Here is a 22,493-nt window from a genome sequence, read left to right as displayed (position 1 = left end):
TTATGGGCACTACAGAAGTAATTCATGAACTGTTGAAGGCATGGCTGAGGTGGTAATACACTAAACAATGAGTAAAGCATCAGATGTCAAGTTTGAGATAGTTTTACACAGGAAGAGAAAGAAAGAGAGAGAGAATAAGAGAGAGAGACAGAGACAGAGAGACAGAGACAGAGACAGACAGAGACAGACAGAGACAGACAGAGAGAGAAAGAAAGATTAATCAAAGACCAAATGTTAAAAAGCAAGCAGAGATTCTCCCTATTCTTGGGACAGCTCCTATCATTTCAAGAGTTCCTTGGGTCACAAGCTTTTTAAAACTTAATTTAAAAAGAAAAGAAAAAATCAGATGCCAGTATTTCAAGCCTATAATCCTAGCTACCCAGGAGGCTGAGCTCTGAGGATTGAGGTTGGAAGCCACCAGGCAGAAAAGTCCAGGAGACTCTTAGCTCCAATAAACTTAAAAGAAAAAAAGGAAAAAGAAAGAAAGAAAGAAAGAAAGAAAGAAAGAAAGAAAGAAAGAAAGAAAGAAAGAAAGAAAGAAAAACTAAAATGGAAATCTGAGCAGTAGCCTGGAGCAAAAGAAGCTCAGGGACAGCACCCGGGCTTTGAGTTCAAGCCCCAGGACCAGCGTGGGTGCACCCACACACACACACACAGAGAAAGAAAGAGAGAGAGAGAGAGAGATAGAGAGAGAGAGAGAGAGAAAGAGAGATAGATAGAGAGAGAGAGAGAGAGGAAGGAGAAGGAGGAGAAGAGGAAGAAGAAGAGGAAGAGGAAGAAGAAGAGGAGGAGGAGGAAGAGGAGGAAGAGGAGGAGGAGAGTACAAATAAAGCCAGAATACTCACTATACATGTGTCATAAAGAAATTGGAAAACATGAAATGAATCTGGGAGAGGGAACACGCTCTATGGAGGAGAATGATGGAAGGACTGACTGATCAGAAGCACTAGGCATATCTATGAACATGTTAAATTGTGACCCTCTTGTTTACCTTTTTAGAGTTCAGAATTTTTTTTTGGTAAGTTTAAAAAAGCAAGACTCTTTCTGATGGCATCATAAAATGACATCGCCCCATATGTAAGAAAATGGAAAGGCTTGGAAAAACTCACAGTAAGTGAAGTAAGCCAGACCCAAAAGAACACAGGCTCAATGGTTTCCTTCATTTGTCATAATTAGTACAAACCTAGGATTCTCCTAGAAAGGATACAAATAGCTCAAAACCTCCAGGACATGGAAACAAGAGCTTTATCTTATGTGATTGTTGTTCATAATGTACTATGTTAATTCTCTTCTCTTTCATTTGTCCTTTGGTTAAACTCCTATTGTTACAGTACCTGACTTTTTTACCTGAGATATTATATATACGTTTATTTGTTTATTTGAAATAGGAAAGGGAAGGGGGGAAAACAAGATGATTGGGAAGGGGGAGAGGGAAATGGGGACAAAAACATGAAAAGGGGTATCATTGTATGAGAAGTAATGCACCTACTATCTGGCGAATTTAACTGTAACCCCTCTATACAATTTAAAAAAAAAAAGCAAGACTAAGAATGTACAGATGTTTCATGTTAGGTACTTAGGAATAGAAATGCAGAAATGGGGATGACATTTCCAGCACTGACACTTATGGATTCAAAATGTGCCAAATCATAGATCATTTCACTGGGATTAAAGATATTGGAAGTTCTGCCCCTAAGACCACAGTGGCATCTCACAATGCAGCTCAGAGGACCAGAAACCCAGATGTCACAATCTCTGGCAAGAGCTGAGTTAAAATACATCAGAAACCACAGAAGAACAATGCAGTAAAATCAACACAATGTAAATGTATGTGAAGAAATAAATTCACTTTCATAAGGAGACACTTGGACTGATTTGTGTACATTCCAAAAGTCTCTTAGATTCAAGTTGCCCACAGACTTTTTTTTTGGATAGTGTTAGGAAAATGAAACATCACTTTATAGCTGAGATCACTTTTTCTTTAGACAGATTCAGCCTAAACACTGTCATAAGAGGTTAAATAGACATATTTTAAGAGAAACATGGCTCTTTCATTTCATTTGATAGCCCATTTCTGTTCATAACCTTATAAACAATAGTTATTGTGTGCCATAATCTAATCATACTAATAAGTAACAAATCGCAACTTGATGTGACATGGCTATTTTAATTTTAACTAAGGAGTTTAAAGGATGGTTGTTATTTATATACATTTTGGTACTGGAAATGTATAATTTTTGCTCAAGTCAAAACCAGTTAGCTAATACTAAATTTTCCTTATTGTTGGAAGCTCAAGGTCCAATGTCCATTGTGCAAGGCCCTTGAAACTCATGCCAAGTTTTCTTTCATTCTCTATCATTCTCCCTGAGCATAAATCAATGTGTTGTTTGTTTTGCTTTGTTTCTGCAAATAGCTTGGTTGTTGCTCTCTACTGTAATCCACTTCTCGCCTTTGTGCCTCATTATTTCTCTTACCAAAGCACATGCCATAGCAGTTTTTGTTTGTTTTTCCTGTAAAGTCCCATATCAAATACATTTTTGGAATCCTCACACATCAAAAATCATTCTTTACATTATGTTCATTTCTGATTGACAGAAATGTTGATAAGAAAATTCTAGATTCATCACCTTTATTTCAAGAGCTAGAAGAACTATTTTCTTCCATGTCATGGGCACACAGCCTTGACCAGCTTCTGGATTCACACTGAAAACCAGGATATAACCCACACTGTAAATGAGATTTGTTTGATCCCCCCACCCCATACACACTCCCAACCTTCACTCTGAGGACTGCTGGTTGATTATTTTATCCAGTCATGGCTATGTTGTTGCTGCTATTGATTTCATTTTCTGCTTCTGATTGCCTGTGCACATGATGATAGTTAATTTTTTACATTATCTTATTTTCTATTGATATAGCAAACTATGTTAGGCTGGATATTATACTTGTATTCATCTGGCTCATTGGCACCTGCTCAATACCTAATGAGGGCTGTCTTGCTACATTGTACCATACTGGAGAGATACAGTGAGTCTGCTTGCTCCAGTGGCTCTTTGTGTGATGCCTTGAATGCTTCCAAAAGTGCAGTCTTCAAATCCCATGTAGAAATTAACTCTCCAACACACTGGATGCATATTCATACATAGTAACATTTTCAAATTTGATATCATTGAACAGGGAATCTGGAAACTAGGAAAGCTCTAAAGACTCGTGTACTCTCATACTGTTCAATCACTTGACAGGCAAAGGGACTGGCATGGGTGAGTGATTAAAAAACTTAAACATATGCGTGCATGTACATATATTTCTATATAGGAATAGATAAATATAAATATATTACATAAATATAATTATGTGTATATATGTATAGGTACACATGTATATATGTATCCATGTGTATATATGTACTTCTGTATACATTTGAATACTTCTATATATGTATATGTGTATCTCTATACATCGGTATACACACATGGGCATACCTAGACACAGGTGTGTATATGTATATATATGTATATGTGTATATGTATATGTATGTCAGTATGTGTGTGTATGTATATATATATATGTGTGTGTGTGTGTGTGTGTGTGTTGAAATGTCCCAACACGTAACTCTCAGAATATTTAGTAAAGTTACTTGAATATTTCAAACCTCAGTTTCCTTATCTGTAAAATAGGGGTGGAAAGCTTCACAATTTCTTGAGTTTATTCTAGAGAATGAGTGATCAATAATGAAGGATAGTGTTTATCACAATGATTATCACAAAATGAACATTTAATCAGCACTAGTTTTAGCTAATTATGTTTTGATTCTCATTTTGTTCCCTATATGTCTATCTATTCCTGCTTATGGTAATCATTTAATAGATACTTAACAAAGAAATGGCAGCAATCTCTGGAAAGCCTCAAAGGGATAAAAAAATTATGGTATTGTGAGTTAGGAGATAGAATTTCAGCATAGATTTCTTTAATTAGCTTTTTCCCTTTATGAAATTTGGAAGTCCAATAATGGGGTAAAGGACAGGTGGCAAAAACAACTGTGTGCAGCCCATAATATTTAATAATGATGATAAACAACTATGTTACTGGTTTTGTATTACCTGTACTACTTGGTTACAATTCTGCATTTATTTGCATATTTGTTTGGTCAATGTATATTTCACTCAACTGATTTCATGGTAGGTAATAAGGATTATGCTAGATTTTCTGTCTATATATAAAATCTAGCAGAGATCCTGACATGGACTAAGTGCTTGCTAAATATTTGTTGCATGAGTTGATGGGGAGAGTCTATTACTGGTTAATAGAAGAAAGACTTTTCTGAAAATGAGAATGTATACAAGGAAATGCTGGGGCTGAGAGTTTGGTCTAGTGATAGAGTGCTTGCCTAGCATGCATGCGAACCTGGGTTCAATTCCTCTGTACTGCATACATAGAAAAAATAGGAAGTGGTGCTGTGGCTCAAGTGGTAGAGCACTAGTCCTGAATTAAACCCCAAGACGTGGAGAGAGAGAGAGAGAGAGAGAGAGAGAGAGAGAGAGAGAGAGAGAGAGAGAGAGAGAGAGAGAGGTAAATTTTAGATTCCTTTCTGAGCAGAAAGCTAACTTTTTATGTACCTATCTCCTCTGCTTGAGAACTCTACTGTCTGCTTGTATATTTCTCATTAGACATCTTACAATTTTAAAAAAGAAGAATAATAATAAAAAAATAATTAAAAAAATAAAAAAGAAGAATAAACTGTGAACTTAGGGGGAGGCTGACTTAGTCATTACCTGTGAATTCTAATTGAAGCTCAGTCCTCAGTTGTATGTCCATAGAGAACTGACTCATCCAATAACTCCGTTTCTCCATTTACAAAATTCATATTACAACATAAGCTCAATGGTCTCCCTCATTTGTCATAATCAGTAGAAACTTTGGGCTCTCCTAGCAGAGATTTACAATAGAACAAAACCTAGATACATAAGGCCAGATAGTATGATGCTAAATGAAAGAACCTCTAGGATACAGAAACAAAAGCCATATAATGAGTGATTGTTGTCCTTAATGTACTATGTTATCTCTCATCTCTTTTGCTGGTTATCTCATAGTGTTACAGTATTTCACCTTGTTATCTGATATATTGGATATATTTGTATTTGGTTATTTGAAATAGGATAGGGAAGGGGGGAAAACAAGATGATGGATGGGGGTGGAGGGAGGGAAATGGGGACCAAGACATGAGAAAGGGTATCAATGTATGTGAAGTAATGCACCCTCTATCTAGTGAATACAATGTAACACTTCTATTAATTACAATAAAAATATATGGACAAAAGAAGAAAAAAACATATTACAATAAGTGATCAGTCAGTGAGCTTTAAATGAGATGAGACTTGCAATACCACTGAAATAGAACCTGGTACACAGCAAGCATTCTATTTAAAAGGAAAATAAAGGCTGTTATTATGAGTATTGCCATGACATAAAATCAAATAGAACTTTTTAAGAAGAATATTACCTGATTTATTTCACCTTTACAATAACAATAAAGGAGGAGGAGGAGGAGGAGGAGGAGGAGGAGGAGGAGGAGGAGGAGGAGGAGGAGGAGGAGGAAACATGGTAGGAAGAGAACTTTCAGTATCCCAAAACTGCCATATATATATATATATATATATATATATATTGCAGTAGAAAGTCATTCCAGTCTCTGCCTCTCCTGGCTTCTTATCATACTTTTCTTTGTTTCACTTCTAGTGGTCTCATATATTAAAATTCAACCTATCTGCATGCACCTAAGCTCTCCTCAGCTCAGTCTTCTCTGACCCCCACATGGTCTTGGCTTTATACTGGTACATATCAGGACCTTCCAAGAGGGAGTTCATCTACTTCATTGAGGAGTAATTGTATCAGAGTAGTACTTACAAAATATGCTTTATTTATAAAGGTTAGACAAGGGTAGGTTTGCATCATCTGGGAGTCTGGGGGATGACTTTTTTTATAGATATGAAGCAGATGTCTTTATATGAGGATCACTTGGCATTTAAAACCTACAAAGGTTTCTTTTGTATTTTTTCCCAGTACTGGGGCTTAAACTCAGGGTGTGAACCCAGTCCGTGGGTTTTCTCAAGGCTAGTGCTCTACCACTTGAGCCACAGCACCACTTCAGGCTTTTTCTATGTATTCAGTACTGAGGAATCAAACCCAGGTCTTCGTGCATGCTAGGCAAGCACTCTATCACTATGCCAAACTCCCAGCCCTTCTGTTGCATTTCTGACAAAGGGGAATGGGGTGGGCAACTTACAACGTGAAAAGGATTTTCCTAAGACATAAAGACAGCAAATTTTCCGAAAGAACTTGGGTTGAGAAATGTTCTGCTGCAGCTCCATCTGGAAACATGGGGGTGTATTAGTGAAGCTGGGAAGCCCTATGTGGAGCCCAGTTATAAGGACAATGCCAACAGGTGTCACAAGCCAGAGAACAAGGTAAAATACTGTAATAATATGAGATAACCAATGAACAGCAAAAGAGATGAGAGATAACATAGTACATTAAGGACAACAATCACTCATTATATGGCTTTTGTTTCTTTATCCTGGAGGTCCTTTCATTTAGCATCATACTATTTGGCCTTACATATCTAGGTTTTGCTCTATTGCAAATCTCTGCTAGGAGAGCCCAAGGTTTCTACTGAGGGAAACAATTGAGCCTAAGTTCCTTTGAGTCTGGCTTACTTCACTTAATATGATTTTTTTCTAAGTCTTTCCATTTCCTTACAAATGGGACAATGTCATTCTTTCTGACAGCAGCATAGAATTCCATTGTGTATGAATGCCACATCTTGTTGATCCAATCATCTACTGAGGAGCATCTCGGTTGGTTCCATATCTTTGCTATGGTAAATAGTGCTGCAATAAACATCGTTGTGCTAGTGGATTTAACATGTCCTTGTTTCTGGACCATTAGGTAAATGCCAAGTACTGGAACTGCTGGGTCTTAGAGGAACTCTATGTTTAGTCTTTTGATGAACCTCCATACTGCTTTCCATAGTGGTTGAACAAGTTTGCACTCCCACCAACAGCGTAGTAGTGATCCCTCCTGGCCACATCCCCTCCAGCATCTGTTGTTATTAGATTTCTTGATCCTGGCCATTCTAACTGGAGTGAGGTGGAATCGTAGATTTGCATTTCTTTTATGGCCAGAGATGTCAAGTATTTCTTCATGTGTCTATAGGCTATTCTTATTTCTTCTTCAGAGAAGACTCTCTTTAAGTCCTTGGCCCATCTTTTAATGGGATGGTTGTTTCTTTGGAGATTAGTTTTGGAGTGATTCCATTTTTTGAACTGTTGATATATTTTAGATATGATGCCTTTGTCTGTTGTATGGTTAGTGAAGATCTTATCCCACTCTGTAGGCTCTCTAGTTAATTTGCTAGCTATGTCCTTTGCCATACAGAAGCTCTGCAGTTCAATGCAGTCCCACTTATCCAGACTTCCTCTGATTTGTTGTGTTTCTTGGTCCTTTTAGGAAAATTTCAACCTGTGCCAAGGAGGCCTAGTGTATCTCCTATTTCTTCTTGTAAAGTTTTCAGTGTAGCTGCTTTTACCTCGAGGTCTTTGATCCATTTGGAGTTCATTCTAGTGCAGAGTGACAAAGAAGGACCCAACTTTAGTTTTCTGCAGCTGCTTAACCAGTTCTGCCATCACCACTTGTTGAAGAGACTGTCTTTCTTCCATTCTATTTTTTTGGCTCATGGTCTTTATTTTTATTATGATTAGCTGTAACTAGTTGTACAAAGAGGTTTCAATTCCACATGTCAATTTATGAGTATACGGCTTTTGGATCAAAGTCATTCTTTCCATAATTCTCCCCCATCCCTAGTCTTTAAAAATGAGCATAATATTAGATCCTTTAAAGGGGCCTTATGAGTAGTTAATTATTTTCAAAGTATGTAGGCTTTCAGGCAGGTAAAACAACTTAAACATTGACAACTGACTTATTTATTTCTTGTTACATTCCTAGCATTTAACATGGCATCTATAACCACAGGAACCCATTAAACCTTTGTTAAATAAATAAATGGAAGAGCTTTAATAGTTCACTGAAGGGTAATTATCCAAATCTTCACTAGAATAGCACTAGGCCATATATACAAATCTTAAGAATAGTGTTGTAAGGAAGTTGAACCTGATATGGTTTTATCAATGTTAGCATTCTCATGTGAATGCCACCATCTTTCTCGGGCAGACATTTTTATGTTAATTTATTCCTTCCAAAATGAGAGCAGAATTTACATGAACAGTGTTGTGGTACTAAGAATTGGAGTTATAAGGATGAACTCTTTCTATAGGGCTTTCTAAAACACAATTACATGGACAATACAACTGTATCTCATGTTTAGCTAGAGTATTGGCAATGCAATTTGTACAAAGTTTATGAGAATGAGTTTAGTTCCTTAGTTGTTTCTTGGTTTGTAGATAAATTATGTTAAGGTGATCGTTTCTTTTCAACTTGGCATTTAGAGTGAGCATGTGAAGCGTGAAAAATAAATGTGAAGCAAAAATAAGCCCTTTGGTAAGGGAGGCTACATACTGATTGATAGAGAAAGCTGAAGTTTTCCAAAGAGAACAAATTGAATCCTTCAACAATAGGTGGCTCCAGGCAGGGGATGGCTTAGTATACCCAGATGGTATCAGAGTTCTAAGGTAAAACTGCTTGTCTTGAAATTGAATATGTGATAGGCAAAAGTCTGATTGTACCTAGCCCTGGTAGAATGCTAATAAGACATGGAAGAGAGTGCACTCTTTCCTGGGAAGAGTGACTTAGGATTGTACCCTGCGCCCTTCTCTCCAGTTCTCATTATCACTCAATCTGGTGAGACCAGTGGGTCATTAAGGGAAACACTGTCAATGGTTTAAGTAAGAATCTTTATTATGTCCTATGTAGAGCTCCAAAGATTATGTAAGGTGGTACATGCACACTCCCTCAGCTTTGACAGTTTTCCTGGAGAAATTGGTGTCAGTGCTAATTATAACTTTTTTTTGCCATAGTCTTAAGGAAAAGCTTCTCCTACATGTCTACTGGTGCTTGGATAAAAACTTTGAAATTTAAAAAGAGTCTCATGGACCTCTCATTTAGTTAGTTAATTTGAGAGAAGAAATAGTCTGATGTGATTGGCTTATTTATTCCTTTCACTGCTATGAAATGTTAATTTTTTTCATGTTTACCTAGTTGGGACATTCTCTTTTTTCATATATTTTTATTGTAATTAATAAAAGGGTTACATTATATTTGCCAGATAGAAGGTACTTTAATTCATATACATTGATACCCTTTCTCATGGACATTCTTGAAACCAGAATGCTAACCAGATTCTGTTGTAACATTAGTTCCTCTTTTTAAAATTATGATTCCCATCACTGGTCACTGACTTTATCTAATGTCACTGGATAATGTGGGAGCAGGGGGAGGGCCCTTCTTGTCAAGGACCAAAGCTAAAGGTAAAATAATAAATAGTCTCCAATATCAATGGATTTTTCAAGCTAATGAACAATATTATTATAGAAACAAATTGTTATCCATTCTAACAGATACAGATGAAGAATAATTAGCTCTCCTTGGTGACCAGAGACAAGCAGATGAGGGAGCTGAAATTTGAGTTAAGAGCCTTGAGGCATGAAGGAAGCCCTTTGAGAGTGAACGGTGTCATGGGAGATAATGACCTATTAGGAAATACAGCATGCAATCTAATGTGGCCAAAAGGTGATTGTGCCCCTGACAGAAATTCCCTGACAGGCAGATGATAATCTCTATTTCCCTGTGACTTCTGTCAAGTTGTAGCAAGCTGAAGAAAGTGTTCTCTTCTTTCACCAAGATTTGAATTGAGTTCCTCTACCATATAGCAAACAGTATTGCAAGCCAGGGAGAAGTGGGAATACAAAAGACTTCTTGGCTTTGTTTCTAATTTGGTAATATCAATAGTATCCACAAAAGCTAGAAGTAGAAAAGAATATTTTACAAAGTAGCAGATACCATGGGCAGAGCACTAAATCTAGGAAATGTGGTAGACAGTAACTAGAAAGTATAATTCAAAAGAATGGCCAGGGAGTGCCTTGCCAACAAGCTTACAATGAAGGTGAAAACTGAGTCATGGCTAAAGAACCAAACCTGCAAATATCTGAGGAAGAAAAAAAATACAATATATTTTTGGAGTAGAAAGATAATGAGGATAAGACTGGACTGCGTCTAGGAAGTTTCATACATGTATCGCTCAGCTATTGTATCTTAACAAACTATCCCACAACCTACTGACTTAAAACAAGAATATGGGCCAAGAGTGTGGCCTAATGGTAGAGTGCTTGACTAGTACGCATGAAGCCCTGGGTTCAATTCCTCGGTACCACATACACAGTAAAAGCCAGAAGTGGAGCTGTGTCTCAAGTGGCAGTGCTAGCCTTGAGCAAAAAGTGTCCAAGGATAGTGCCCAGGCCCTCAGCTCAAGACCCAGGATAAAAAAATAATACATTTAATTCATTTTTTGAATATCAATAATTTGGACTCAGGTCAGATATCTGGCTTCCTCAGGCAGTTGTGGGTAGCCACAGATCATGCAGGCAACTGTGCAGCTCTTAGCCAGGACTTCTTAACATTAGGTCTTAACCAAGACCCTAGAATCTTGGCTGAAAGATTTGAACTGACTAAACTCTGGTCCTTCATCCCCCAGTAAGCTGGACCAGCCTAGTAAGTTGGTAGCAGTCCAAGGAACATAGACATTAGCAAGTCTTTTGAGTACTCACCCCTAAACTGGTACACCATCGTTTCTCCCAGATTCCACGACAGTGAATATTAACACACATCATAAGCCCAAATGCTAAAGGAAGGGAAATGGATTCTGCCTCTTGATAGGAGGTCAAAAGTCACACTGCAAAGGGAAGTATTCAAGAGAACATGACATATCATGGACACTTTGGTATAGGCTGTCATAAAATTCTTGAAACTTGCCACAGACAGATTAAGGGAGGTTTGTCCACCACTCCTGCTTAACCTATGGTCAGAAGCAAAAGGATAGGCCAGGAGTGTGGCCCAAAGCCCTGGGTTTGATTCCTCGGTACCACATACACAGAAAAAAAGGAAGTGGTTCTGTGGCTTAAATGGAAGAGTGCTAGCCTTGAGAAAGCTCAAAGACAGTTCCCAGGCCCTAAGTTCAAGGAATAGGCTGGAAAGAGAGAGAGGGGGGGGAGGGAGGGAGGGAGGGAGGGAGAGAGGGAGGGAGAGAGAGAGAGGAAAAAGAAGGAGAAGGAGGAAGAGGAAGGAGAGGAAGAGGAAGAAGAGGAGAAGGAGGAGGAGGAGGAGGAGGAGGAGGAGGAGGAGGAGGAGGAAGGAGACAGTAGGACAGTTCTCTTTTAGGACTGTGATAGAAAGGTGGGAATGAAATTTGCAACAATGAGTAGTGTATAATTAATTCATAGACCATAAAAGACTTTGTTAAACCAGTTGCGAACATCCTTACTAAGTTCCAAAAAACTTAAAGGAAGAAGTTGAGTAGCAAGAGGCTTAATTTCCATACAGGAATCTTTCTATCCCCAGCATGGCATGTGTCCTTGACTAAAGACACTGACATGCCTGCTCCTACCTCACAGGCTTGGAAATGCAAACATGGACTTCTATCTATGAGTTTGGTTGTTATCATGAGGTTAAAAAAATATGGTAATAAGTAAGTATCACAGTATTTCCTTTATGTGGAGATTTTTTATTATCTAATACTTCTGCTTATTTAAGCAATATTACAGTAATGTAACTGTTAATGCTGGTTGAGAACTTACCATGTTCATTTTAACTTGATCACTGAACCATCAAAAATAAATGTTACCAATCTGCACATACACCATTATTCACTCTTTATTTTCTTCTACAAAAATATCATTCTCAAAATTGGTCTAGTCCCTTACAACATAGCAATTTCCTTCAGAACAAGAACTTGGTCTAACTCATCATCATATACACAGTAGATCACATAATACCCCATCAAAACTATTCATAGAACGAATGAATGAAATCTTCCTTGTGGATAAGGAGATGAAAACAAAAGCCATCAGAAAGATTTACCATCTGGAATACCTTGGGGTCTCAAAGAGCAGGGAAAATCTTAGAGCTCACCCCACCCCACCCCATCCCACCTGCCCTCTACAGTTTCAACTCTAGAAATCAGAATGCTTTATCTGAGAATGATAATGAATAGTCTCTACCTCATGCAGAATTTAAAAAAAACTTTATTGTTATTCTGTATTGTAGTAGATTTCAAAACATTAATCCATTAAGTATTCAATAGTTTTACTTCCTGGAAAAGAATTCCCTTAAGTGGAATAATTTCTCATATGCATATGTTACTTAAGAAGTTTATACATCTATCGCTTGATGGGGCTGTCATTAGGAGGAGTGGAGGGTAAGGGGCATTATTACCATCTAACCGGACTTGTAAGCTGATGATCTTCAAGGTGACCTAGCAAGTAGATGATTGGATCTCTGAGTGGGTGATTTATCATTTCATTCTAGGAGAATGTGAAGAAGTCTTCAGCTGTTAGGATGTTCCTTGGACCAATAAAGTGCACAGTGACAATGATGGATGTCCTTTCATTATATAGCTTGTAATGGATAATCAGGGATGGGATAAGGACCTACATCTGATCATCATATGGTCTGTTTGCAGAACTATGTCCTCAACCCCTAGGATCCCCCCCCAAAAAAAAATTAGTCTGCAAGAAATCTTCTAGATCTTAGAAAAATAAAGATGGAGGGTTTTACAAGACAGAAAACAAACACAATCTGAGCGATTTAGGAATCGCTCCAGGAAGCACTGCTTTCTTTTTCTTTTTTTCTCCTTATGTATCTGCGACTCTAAGTCACTAGAACTAGCTTGCTGTACAGGCACCAACAGCTCCTGCCTATAATCCTGGCTACTCAGGATGCTGAGACTTGATGATCGTGGTTCAAAGCCAGCCAGGGCAGGAAGTTCCTTGAGACTCTTATCTCTAACTACCATCAAAAGAAGTGGAGTTGTGGCTCAAGTGGGAGGGTGCTACCCTTGAGAAAGGACGCCACACAAGCTCTCAGTTCAAGCCCCAGTACTGGCACCAAAAAGGAAAAAAAAAGAAAATAAAGAAAGTAAGCAAGCAAGAAAGAAATCTGTAAGAATACATTTATGCTTCTTGCTTATGCAGTATGTGCCCATGCAAGCCTAACTAAGCAGAGAAACTCAGAGCAATAAAAGACATTCCATTCTATTTTTATAACCTGACTGCTCTGCAACCTCTGTTACAAAGAATTCTCTATTTTGACTCCAACAATGTCATTTCATCAACAATTCTTTACTAAGCAGGTGACAGTGGAAAATATAGCTTTCCATTTTTCAGGTTTAGAGACTATATTTTTTATGTATCTCAAAATTCAGAAGTCACCTGTCACTCTGGCCCAGTCTTCCAGCCAGACCTAGATTCTGCAAATTACAGGTTCAGAGCCTAGGACACATATGGGTCCCTTGGCATTCATCTCTCTCTCTCCCTCTCCCTCTCTCTCCCTCTCTCTTTTTCTCCTTTATACTGGGGTTCTGGGATTTGAACTAATGGTCTTGCACTTACAAGACCACAATCTCCCTATTTATGCCTCATAATGCTCACCACCACACTCAGCTGTTGATTGAGGTGAAGGACTCTTTAACCTTGCTTGAGGTGACTTGCAACCACAATCCCCCAACCTCTGTCCCCTGAGGGTCTGGAATTGGAAGCATGAGCTACCATGCTCGGTGCTTTGATATCCCTAAAAAGTAAATCCTCTTGTTTCCTCAAGCAGAACTCTTCTTTTCCTTGGATCATCAATAATCCATTTATTAAGGCCTTCAATACTTCCTAATTATACATCCAATCCCATTTACTCATTTGTCCTATATATCAACCTCAGGAAGTCAATAGGCAAAATATTATCACGTTTAATAAATGAGAAGATGAGTTACATGCTGGGCAAACAGCTAGCTCTAGATCAAACAGAAAGCTCAAGCATTACCAGGGAAACAAACAAAAAAGAATCTGGGGAATTTTATAGTTTTTTTATATATATAATGGCTTTTTAAGATTATGTGAGGAGAAATGCAGTGGTACAGGTACAGAGGAAAAAAGTAATAGTATGGTGGGTTTGTATTTAGTATCCAAGAATATTTTAGCTGTAGGAATCCAATCAGTCCCAAAGAAATTGCAATTAAATTAAGAAATGAGACAAGCACAGCTCTTTGCCTAGAATTTGAGAAATGTTTATTTCTGTGTCCCAAATACAACTCTATTCCCTCTTTTTCCAGACTCTTCCTACAAGTACTTAATTTACTGCCTCTGTCTGACAGGAGAATTTAGGTTACTATCCTACTCAAGCTGTCTTTTCTGAATTCACCAAGACAAATACCACTGAAATTACAAAGGGAGCCGTGTGTGTGTGTGTGTGTGTGTGTGTGTGTGTGTGTGTGTTATAATACTTTCCATAGGCATATTTTTAAAAGTAATACAGAGACAATAAAATAATTTTAGTAATTATTATTTCAATGTGTAATTCATATTGGATTGTAAAACATTGAAAGCATTATCATTATCATTTCTTTGTATGAGCCATCTAAAAATATGCTAGTGATCTCTTTACATTTTTATTTTTTATTGTATTTTATAGTCAGGATAATGTATAGAGAGGTTACAGTTATATTCATCAGGTAATGGGTACATTACTTCTCAAAACTTGATAACCTGTCTCATATTTTTGTCCCCCTTTCCCTCCCCCAACCCCTCCTAGTCATCTTGTTTCCCCCTTCCCTATTTCAAATAAACAAATAAACATATATATATATATATACATATAATATACCAGGTAACAAAGTCAGATTATTTTTATAGTGTTAAGTTTACATTCTTATTTTTAAAGAATAAAGCTAAGCACCAGTACTCATGCCTATAATTCTAACTGCTCAGGAGGCTGAAATCTAAGGGCCTCATTTCAAAACCAACTGAGGCAGGAAAGTCTATGAGACTCTTATCTTCATTCAACCACCAAAAAGCCAAAAATAAAGCTATGGCGCAGCTGATAAAGCAATAGTATTGAGCTTTTGCTCAAGGACAGGACCCAGATCCTGAGTTCAAGCGCCAGGACCAGCACAAAACAAAACAGTCAGGTGCCAGTGGCTCATGCCTATAATTCTAGCTACTCAGGAGACTGAGATCTAAGGGTGGAAGTTCAAACCAAGTAGGCAGTAAAGTCCATGAAACTCTTATTCTCTAATTAACCAGCAGAAAATCAGAAGTGGTACTATGACTCAAAGTGGTAGAGTATTTAAAAAAAAAAGTTCAGGAACTGCAACCAGGCCCTAAGTTCATACCCCATAACTAACAACAACAACAAAACCAATGAAACAGTGATACTTACTAGACACCATGTTGGAAATGAACTTGATGGGGGGGAGTCAGGGGGAAGGGAAAGCAGGAGAAAATGAGGGAGGGGGTAATACTGCTCAAAAGAAAGGTACTCATTACTTACGTAATTGCAACCCCTCTGTATATCATCCTTACAATAAAATAAAATATTTTTAAAGTATATTATCTACTCCCAGCATACCTTAATTTGACCAACAGATTTCCAGTGACTCTAAGCCGCTTGTAACCATTGGCTGGCTGCAAGAGCTACAAGGAAACATTTGAGCTATTCCTCAAATTCCCTGAAATTATTCTCTCAAGGCTATGCTCAGCTTTCTCTTGTCATTGTTGCTGCTCTTGACCTCCTGTATCTCAATACCACAATTCTAATGTCTGAACCCAAGAGGCCCTGCTGGCAACATTAAGCCCAGGAGAGAGCAACTGACATCGCTCTGACAACAGTGACTTGTCAATCTTCCTGTCACTCTGTCACTCCTTGTCACTTTTCTTCCCCAACCTGTTTGCATCCTGGGGAGGGAAAAAAAAGAAAAGACATCCAGGGTTCCTTTCTGGGTCATTGCTTGGTAAGTCAGGAACGGTGGAGCATAATTTATAAGGTTTTTCTTTCTGCGAGTCAACTATCACTAATGGCAGACCAACATTAATGTTGATGTCCACAGACTGGGAGATAAATGGGTGGATGTTTGTTTGGTTAGCCCATTGAAAAATCCAGGCCCCAAATGCATTTACAGAACATTTCCTAATAGATAAAATGAGACACAAATCATGTGTACCTGACTGTAAATGAATAGCTCGCATACACAAGGTAAACTCTGAAAACTCCATTTTTCAGCCAAGATAGTAGTGACTAATGACATGCCTTTTGTTTCTGCCTAAGACTAAGTGCTTTTTTTCCAGTAGTAAATGGACCTGAGCTTTGTCCCTTAACCCATTCCCACCCCAAAGAGACTGAATTACTGAAAGTATTAACATGTGTTTCCAGATAAAAATACGAATGATCAAAAACACCAATTTTCTCCTGTAATAGAACCTGACTAGGTGGACTTCTGATTTAGTACAAATTTTTAGGGTTTCCAGTCTAATTTACTTTGTTTTGTTTCTTTGTTTGCTTGACCTTGGGCTTAAACTCAGGGCTTGAGCACTGTCCTAGAGCTTTCTCAAAACTAGCACTCTACCACTTGAGACACAGTACCACTTCTGGCTTTTTCTGTGTATGTGGTACCGAGGAATTGAATCCAGGGCTTTGTGTATGCTAGTCAAGTACTCTACCACCAGGCCACATTCCTGGCCCCCAATCTGCTTTGACTTTGACTTTCTAGGTAGGTTTTAATTTTGTGTTTCATCAGGAAGCAAATTTTCAGTGTCAAGGGAAAATCATAACTAAGTTTGAGAATTATGTTGGAAAGGGAAAGGAAATGGGGGAGGGGAAAATAGCAGGGGCTGGGGAAACAGTGAAGGGAGTGGACAGACATCTAGAATAAAACCCAGAGCAAAGTAGGAATGAATCAAGCCAAGATTTCTTCAGATGATACATCCTGCACAACATTTAACATCTACATGGAAACCCTCAATGGTTATTACCAGACTCAATTCTCTTAACTTACAATTACTGCTTCCACAGTGATTTCTGGCTTCTCTATAAATGTGGGTTGGTTTGTTCTTCTTTAATTGTACATTAAACCAGATGAACCCCAAGATACCAAATGTTACTTTTGAATGATTTTTAAAATTATAGCTCTAGTAGTGATATTGACTTATCCTATTGATTTTTGGTAAGACTTCTTCCAATTCTCCAGTGTCTGTTAGTCACTGGCCTTCCAAATGAGATTTTCACATGTTGTCCTTGCCACTTAATGTTACCAGGTGCTTCTTAAGTATTTGCTAATCTTAAATATGACTCTTTTCATGCTTACTTGAGTTTGCAGAGGTTTTCTTTGTGTTTTTTTTTACTATTAAATCATAAAAGTAGAGATTTAGAGTTGGCCAAAGAAGCAATTTTTCACAAGCAGTTAGTAGATATTGGATGTGCTTTTCAAATTGCCAGGGAAATCAAACATTAAATTCCTCGACCCATGTCTCTCTGAAAGTCTATGCAGCCCTCTGAGCTATGCACAACCCTGGATTCAGATCCTATAGCCCCGAGATGTTGACTTCCCGAATTCTCCTAGAACTAACTCATGCTCTGATGCCTGACCTGAAGTGTATGGAACTGCTTACCTCTGAAGCCGAAGGATGGTGGCAACAGGGATCTGCCTGTGTGAATGTGTTGTTTGAAATGAGGTGGAGGGGTTGCCTGGGCAAGAAAGTTGAACAGAGGAGACAAGGAAGAAAAAGTAAATTGGAAGTTAGCTTCTTCCGAATCTAGAAAAGCAGAAAGGGCTGTCTTCAAAAGTCTATCTACAGAAGTGGTCATTTAAATCACTCTCCAGCAACATGCCCCGCCAAACCAGAAACCAGGAGTGGGGCACATTCTGCAGTGGAAATGCTACAGGATGCAGGTCATTGAGAGAAAGATCAGTGCGCCCCCTGTAGGACAAAACAGAAGTGGCCATGCTCTTTGCTGCCCTCTCCCAAGGCCCAAGGACTGCACTGCAGATCACGTTCCTCTGGCTCCAAACATCAGAGAGCAAAAAATTGTATACAGCCAGGGATGCATCAGGCTTCTGCTTGTGGCGGACTCTTGATGTCTATTTAGTGAATAAATGAAAATTAAAACATGAAGCCATTGGGTAGCACTAGAGCTGGGGTTGATATGAATTGTCACCAAGTCCTCTTGGAGGTCACAAGACTTCCCTCTCTCCCTCTTCCTCCCCCTCCTCCTCCCCCTCTCCCTCTCCCTCCCTCCCTCTCCCTCTCCCTCTCCCTCTCCCTCCCTCTCCCTCTCTCCCTCCCTCCCTCCCTCCCTCCCTCCCTCCCTCTCTCTCTCTCTCTCTCTCTCTCTCTCTCTCTCTCTCTCTCTCTCTCTCTCTCTCTCTCTCTCTCTCTCTCTCACACACACACACACACACACACTCTCTCTCTCTCTCTCTCACACACACACACACACACACACACACACACACACATGCCAGGCATTCCCAGAAGCAGGCGTCTTCCAGGGAGGGTTCCCTAGACAGGAGAGCCCTGTCCTCTGCCAAGGGTTTGCTGGCATCTTTATGAACCACCACTCCATCGTGAGTGTCAACAAGCCAGTCATTACTGCTGGCAGCAACTGCAGGCACAGAGGTGAACGTGACCCTCAAATCAAGTTGCTGCATTTATCCCTAAGTCTTATTTGTTGCATGGTATATTCCTTTTCTGTCAGATAGGACCACAGTAGTGGCAATTTCATAGACTGTGCATGTATCCTAGGCACTCAGCACAGTGAGTGGACAACTTGTGCCTGCTGCCTGTACATAGAAGCCACCTGCCCTCTCCCACCTCTGTTCCTGTTTTCATCTGGACTACACCTGCCCCAGAATTAGGCAGATGCATATAAAATGTACCACTGGGGGAATTATTTTTAAAGTGTGTGAGTGTGTGTGGCTGTGTCTGTGTCTGTGAATGTTGGTTCCTATGAGGGATTGTTTTTTGCATTTCTTTTTTATTTTTTTAGTTGTATTTTATTGTCGGGGGTCTGTAGGTTCATTTCTGGGTCTTCAATTCCATTCCATTGGTCTCCAGGCCTATTCATGTGCCAGTACCAAGCTGTTTTTATAATTATAGCTTTGTAATAGAGTTTGAAGGTTGGTATTGATATTCCTCCAGCACTCTTCTTCCTGCTAAGGATTATTTTTGCTATTTGGGGTCTTCTATTATTCCATATGAATTTTTGGATTGCTTCTATTTCATTAAAGAGTGTCACTGTGATTTGGGTGAGTATTGCATTGGTTTGTAGATTGCTTTGGGCAGTATTGCCATTTTTGTTCCCATCCAGGAGCATGGGAAGGTTCTCTACTTCCTTAAGTCTGCTTTACTTTCCTTCCCAGATTTTTTTGCATTTTCACTATAAAGGTCTTCCTTTACATCTTTAAGTTAATTCTTAGGTATTTATTGAGCCTATTATGAAAAGGAGTTGTTTTCCTTATTTCAGTCTTGCTCTTCTCATTGTTGGCTTACAGAAAAGCTACTGAGTTTTTAAAATGTTATTGTAACATATAGTGGGGTTACAGCTGTATTCAACAGGTAGTAGGTGCATTACTTCTTACATATTGATACCCCTTTTTGTCCCCATTTCCCTCCCCCAACCCCTCCCAGTCATGTTGTTTTCCTCCCTTCCCTTTCCTATTTCAAATAAACAAATAAACATATATACAATATGCCAGGTAACAAAGTCAGATACAGTAACAATATGAGATTAACCAAAGGACAACCAAAGAGAAGAGAAATAACATAGTACATTAAGAACTAGAAAGCTATTGATTTTTGTGGGTTAATTTTTTACTCTGCTACTTTACCAAAGTTTTGGATCATGTCATCTGCAAAAAAGGATAATTTTACTTCTTCTCTCACTATTTTACTTCTTTACCTATTTTGGGTCCCCTTTATGTTTGTCTCTTGCCTTATTGCTCTAGCTAGGATTTCCAATACTACATTGAAAAGAAGTAGAGAGCGTGGGCATCCTTGGCTCGTTCCTGATTTTAGAGGGAATGGATTTAACTTTTCACCATTAAGTATGATGCTGGCTGTACAACTTTTAGTATACTGAGGAATGTTCCATGGATTTCTAGCTTCTCCAGAGCTTTCATCATAAAGGGGTGTTGGGTCCTGCCAACTGATTTTTCTGCCTCTGCTGAGGTGATCATGTGGTTCTTGTCCTGTTAATTAGCTGAATTGCACTAATTGGTTTGCATATATTGAGCCAATTTTACATTCCTGGAATGATTCCCCTTTTATCACAGAATATGATTTATTTGACTATTTGTTGAAACTGGTAGGTTAGAGTTTGATTAAGAAGTTTTGCATCGATATTCATCAAATAAATGGATCTAGATTTCTCTTTCTTTGATGAGTCTTTATCTGGTTTGGGGATGAAGGTTATGCTGGCTTCACAGAAATTGAAATTGCTTTCAATTTCATTGAAGAGTTTGAGGAGATTGGAGCTTGGTTCTGAGTACCTGTTGTTCAGATCTTTCTCCAGGATTGAGGATGGCCCTGCACACAGAAAACATGCCCTCTGAAAGTGAGAGAGTGAGTTAGCATTCATTAAACTAATGATACTGATCTTTCTTTACCATTTTCTTGTCTCCAATACTGTGATATGTGCTGTGTTGACTGATACCTGTGTAATTTGACCACTACATTGGGAGAGTAAATGCTTAAGTGGATTATACAAATAATTCTATACCCCACAGAGTCTAGTTTTCAAAGAAACCCAACCCAGCAGACAAAAGCCATTAAAGGTTATTTCTAGTATTGTCTAAACTCTCCCAAAGAATACTATTGAAAGTCTCTTGAAAGTTTGTTTTTCTTTTCTTTCCTTTTTCTTCCAACTTTTTAAGAGTATCACATCCTCTCTTCCTTTTTTGTCATTTTTTTGTCATTTTATTTTTTTGCCAGTCCTGGGACTTGGACTCAGGGCCTGAACACTGTCCTTGGGATTTCTCAAGGCTAGTACTCTACCACTTGAACCACAGCACCACTTCTGGCTTTTTCTGTGTATGTGGTACCAAGGAATCAAACCCGGGTCTTTGTGCATGCTAGGCAAGCACTCTACCAGTAGGCCATGCTCCTGGCCCCATATCCTCTCTTCCTACTTAAGACATTTCTCTACTTCCTGAACTCTGTCCAAAAGTATCTCCCTCCTTTCTCCAGCTCATTCTCTCTCTTCCTTTCTCATTTCCTCTCTCTTTCTTGTTCTCTCCACAAATTATTTCTTCCATTAACTCTGAGGCAAACCCACTTACTTTCTCCATATCTATTCATTTTCTCCTAGCATCTAAGGTCTCTATAATGGAAAAAATTTAGGATCTGACTCAATTGTTCCCCAGTACAAAGTACAAAGTGGTGGGTGTAAGGGAGAGCAATGTGAATGTTTATAAATAAATTTTATCCCTAATTAAACTTGCTTCCCTGAAACATCCTGGTGAACTCTGAAAATAGAGGTATAATAATTTGTTTTATTAAGAATTATCCAAAAGTCCTTCCATTCCTATTGATCTGACCCTCTTTGACATTTCTCACTGGAGTAAGTATAATTTCTTAATATTTTCCATGTGGCTATCCTTGACTATCCTAGCTATGACCATTAATATCCCTGTCTGTAAACTGAGATTTGGAAAATGGATAAGTAAATCTTCTTTTATGAAGTGCCTTTTCTTTCACTAACAGCTTGTTCCTCTTCAGCTTGATATAAAGTCCTACACACGCACACACACACACACACACACACACACACACACACACTCCTGAAATGTTTCCATTCTGCTTACCCTTTATTTGCATTCACATTTAAGTGTCATACATTCTTTGAAAGAAGAAATAATAAGTAACTCAAAATAGAAAGAATAATAAAAATAGTACAAGAGACATAACAAGAACATTTTTAAAAAAACATGGAAACAATAAATAAAAGGCTGGGAAATATCACAAAGAAAGGGGTTATTTTTTTCTTTAAAGGACATATTTGTATTTTTAGTAGTTTTTTCATATATTTTATTGTAATTAATAGAAGGGTTACATTATATTCACCAGACAGAAGGCACATTACTTCACATACATTGATACCCTTTTTAATGTCTTGGTCCCCATTTCCCTCCCCCCACCCCTGCCCCTCATTTTGTTTTCCTCCCTTCCCTATCCAACTTCAAATAACCAAATGCACATATATACAACGTAAATGTAGGGAGGACGATTAAGGAAGAGACAGAAAGAAGAAAGAAAACTGAAGTGCTGCAGGACAGTTTGAGGCAGAGAAAGGGAAAATAAAAATGTTTGCCTTATTCTATTTTATAGATAGTCCTTTTAAATGTTACTTCATTCAAATTCATTTTGATATGCCAGTTGTCTCCTGTGTCTAGCTTCAGCTTCAGATGCAACTTAGTTGGTCAATTGAGTATTCTTTAAGATTTGCTGTCC

At 38.4% G+C, this 22,493-nt stretch overlaps 1 protein-coding gene across 1 annotated transcript in view; it reads left to right on the top strand.

The window, feature by feature from the left end:
- The window catches only part of Pcsk2 (proprotein convertase subtilisin/kexin type 2), a 250,074-nt gene that overhangs the window by 76,188 nt on the left and 151,393 nt on the right, over positions 1-22,493 (top strand). The gene's annotated exons all lie outside the window — the stretch shown is intronic.

The sequence above is a fragment of the Megascapheus bottae genome, chromosome 18 (assembly GCF_031878675.1).
Source record: "Megascapheus bottae isolate mThoBot1 chromosome 18, mThoBot2.hap1, whole genome shotgun sequence".
NCBI lineage: Eukaryota > Metazoa > Chordata > Mammalia > Rodentia > Geomyidae > Megascapheus > Megascapheus bottae.
This window is presented reverse-complemented; position numbering and strand designations above follow the sequence as displayed.